This window comes from Daucus carota, chromosome 1 (genome assembly GCF_001625215.2).
Source record: "Daucus carota subsp. sativus chromosome 1, DH1 v3.0, whole genome shotgun sequence".
Classification (NCBI taxonomy): Eukaryota; Viridiplantae; Streptophyta; class Magnoliopsida; order Apiales; family Apiaceae; genus Daucus; species Daucus carota.
Window position 1 is genome coordinate 11691737 of NC_030381.2, and position 3982 is coordinate 11695718.

The 3982-nt window shown below is 34.6% G+C and overlaps 1 long non-coding RNA gene across 2 annotated transcripts; it reads left to right on the plus strand.

The window, feature by feature from the left end:
* Positions 1-475: 475 nt before the first annotated feature.
* Positions 476-3775, plus strand: LOC135150801 (uncharacterized). Of its 2 annotated transcripts, none has more exons than XR_010289079.1 (2): positions 476-636; positions 3445-3775. It is a non-coding gene; the product is annotated as an uncharacterized LOC135150801 (long non-coding RNA). The 2 variants fall into 2 exon arrangements; XR_010289080.1 differs by having other exon boundaries at positions 476-620.
* Positions 3776-3982: the final 207 nt, after the last annotated feature.

The window sequence follows — 3982 nt, forward strand, 5'->3', positions numbered from 1 at the left end:
TCGTAACGAGGTAGCAAATTTTCTTCCCGAAAGTTTCAACAAAACTGACCTTTAGCCTAATTTGAATATTCCGGACACTTTTCGTGTTTTGACTTTTTCGATCCGGAGTACGGTTTTCCCCGGAGTCGGTCCGGCGGAGTTTTTCGGGTATTTTAATTGTTGATAATTATCCAGTTTGTCTCGATATACGTGAAAGCCAGATATTTTGATTATTATATTACTTTTTATCGAAATACGTGCAAATAAGATCCCCAGACCAATGATTGATTTATAATGCCCCGTTTTGATGATTATCTCGAAAACCGGTACCGATTGGACCCCGCTTTACTAATATAAAGCTATTAAATATCGTATTTTCATGTCATAAACGATCCAAAGGGGTACCAATTATTTGTAAATATAAATAGCCCTTTCTACACCTTATTTTCAACCGTAAATCATTTCACCAGTTTCTTTTCACGAATACTGAGAGAAACCGAGCTGCGTTCTTCTTGTTCTTCGTAATCAAACGAGGATTTGAAGGTGTTATTGGAATCCGATGGAGGTGTATGAATAGTCAAAACGAAGCTATCGACGCGTAGAAACTATTACTATCAGTGGTTTCAGTGCAGAATCGACAGGTTTTTGCTAATTAAGGTTTTTAATTTCGAATTTATATGATTTAAATGATGAATTTTTGAAAACATGATTGTTTAATTGTTTTGATGATTCTATGATGTAGAGCATGGTTTTCTCGTCGTTTTGGTATATTATATGTCAAAAACGGAGTTCAATAACATGTAGAAAAGTCAGTTTGATTATTGAAACTGTTGTTCTTGGTGTTCTTGAGAAAGCTTGCCGGAAAATTCTTGTTTTGGTCGGGATTTTGATTCGTTAAACCTGGGCAGAAGCTAAGCATACCATTGAATAGATCTTTGAGAGTATAATTGAGTGGTGGTGTCAGTTTGTTCAAAGGAGGCGAAACGAGTTCGCCGGAAAATGGAGAAGTCGGCGGTGGCGCCGACCTTCAACCGGGTTTTACGGCAAATTGGTGAAGTGCTTGTGAAATCTGAAAATACGAGTGGATTGCTGGACATCTGTAGAGTATATCTGCAGCTGGTGGTCGAGTTCTGGGCTCGATGGAGCCTCCGGCGACGTCTCCGACGTCGTTCGGCGACGGTAGGGGGTGATGACTGTATAATTACAGTTTAACCCCCGAACAAATGAAGGTGGTGACTTTTAGTCACCCGAGTTTCAAATCTTTCAAAACAAACCCTGATACTTCGAAAACTTGCACTTTCAACCCTGCGTTTAAACTTTTGAATAGTAACAATTAAAACCTTTTCAATTATTTTTCAAAAATTATTTTTTTGGTCATTTTTTTATAGTTTTTAATTATTTCTTTATTCAAAAACAAATCGAAATTAGTTTATTAATTAATTTCAATTGGTAATTAATTATATTAATTGATCAATTAATTTAAATATTAATTGATTAATTAATTTAATTAGTTATTAATTGATTTTAATTGATTAATTAATTGGATTTAATTATCCTTTTTGATTTAAAAATTCCGAAAAATAGTTTCGAGCTTTAAAATATTTTTCCAAATCATGTTCAAGGCTCGACAATTGTTTATGAATGATTTCAAGTCCAGTTTTGAGCATCCGGACTTGATTATTTATTTGAAAAATGATTCTTTTATCCGTTTTAATTCCGAAAATGTTTAAAAATTCCAGAAAATTCCCGAAAAAAAATCATTTTTAACCCAAGAGTGATTTGATATCAATTGGGGTGGGAAACCTTATATGTAATGTGTTATCTGCTTTGTGTGTGATGTGTTATATGTTGATAGTGGAGTCAGAAAACGGCTTAGATCATAACTTTTGATCTGTAAGTCGGAATCAAGTGAAACGAAAGAGAGATAGAAGCTCGTGAAGTCTATTTTAATATGACAAGATAATATGATTGAATCTAGAATGTGATTATATGCTATGTAATATGCAATATGTAACCATACGTGATTTGTTTGTTATGAATTGATGATTACGTGATATATGTGGTTATTCCTAATATAGTACATATGTGATAAATGACTTATATGACATAGTGTCATGATTTGATAAGAACATATGGATTATAGGAATTGGAATTGGTTGATTGGTTGTTGGTTGGGAATAGGTTGACAGGTGGATAGTCTTATAACTAGACAAGATGCTGGCAGATTTTCGATATGATTTATATGATTATTGATTATAACATGTTATGTAGAATATGACTTGACTATATGATAAAGTCAAAGAATGATTATGTGCTAAGTGATATGTGATAAGTTTAAAGGGGTATATAAGTGGGTATCGATATACGTGATATGTATATGTGATATATTGTTTAGTGACTATAGTATTATCTTATTCTCGTAAAGGATTTGGACGAGACGTGTACGCTCGAAGACGTCAGAAAGTCGGAATGGTATTGCAAAGCGAATAAGGGATGAATCGAGTAAGCGAAGTGATGTGGCGAATAGAGTATAGCTAGAGATGGTCTAGAGATTACGAGATGCATAGATTGTGAAAGTTGAAAGATGAGAATGAGCTGTGAAACTGGAGTCAGATTTAAGGCAAGTATCCTATACCCTTCTTTTGGATATCTTGCGATTATTCTGATCCATTTTTTTCGTATGTGTTGCAAATATTCGTTCTTCTCTTTTCCATATTTGAAACTGTAAATATTTTATCCATCCTTTTCTAATCCTCAAAAAATACAGATAATTCCAGTTTTACAAATTAATTCGAAGTTCAGATTGTCATTGAAGCATGTGTTGCTCAGTGATGGTTAGAACCTAGAATGACTTGGGATCTTCTTGATTATTCAACCCGCCATTGTCATGCTGGTTTAGCAGGCTAAATTCAGTTGCTTAGCCGATAATGGAGGATACTGAATAGTTAAGGATTTCCTGAACTATGATTTATGAAAGGATGGACTCTGGTTTATGGGAAGCTGATTATCAAAGTTGATTTGGAATTATTCTATCATCGATATTGATTGTGTTTATGTTCTGTTGTTATACGTTGACCTGTTATTGAATTATAGAATTGGATTATTGTTTTTATATAAACCTGTGGACCAGATGAGTGGTCATGTTAGGCCAATGAGTGCCTTGGATCCAGTGATAGAGCATGGCGGGGCCTGCTCGGGGTTAGTGCGGAACTGATCAGCTGCCTAACCTTGGTTTTAATTAAAATGTGATAGTCCAATTCAATAATTCTTTGGAAGGATTGAATTTCTCAGTTTAAATGCTGCAAGGTATTGTAAATCATTCTATACAATACCATGAACTCAGGTTGAATCCTCTTATATCTTGAACTCGTGAACTTCTGTTATATCATTCCAGAATTATCATTGTTTATTATTACTTGCTGAGCATTGTTGCTCACCCTTGCTATTCCTTTCTAACCATTTCAGAAAGGCTTAAAGATGAGATGATGGATTGAGATTGTGAATAAGGCTAATGCTAGGCGAGGAGACAGAGTTGAGGATCCAGTGGTCGAGGAGTGTTCAGGAAAGTTGATGAGGTTGGTGCAAGCGAGAGCTGTGCTATAGGAATTCAAGTGTAAGTCATAGCTGGAATAGTTGACAGTGATTCTTCTTATCGAAGATGATCTGATTTGGTAAGAGATGTTGTGTAATAATAGTGGTAGATTCTAATTTCAATACTGTAACCTGGATGCGATCCTGTTGCTTTTAGGGGGTTTAAATGTTCTCTTTCGAATCATTTATTACAGTTCAAATGTTCTCTTTTAAATCTTTTATCGTGGCTTTCAAGTTTTGAATTTCAGGTTTTAAATTCTTTGATTTCATTATCTTTAAAAAAAAAATACAGGTTTTCAAACGTGTTTTAAAAAAATGGTTTTGTGTGGTGACGTCAGAATCCAGGCCCCCGGATTCCTGGACCGTCACAGTTGGTATCAGAACAACAGGTTATAAGTAATTGAAATTAGAA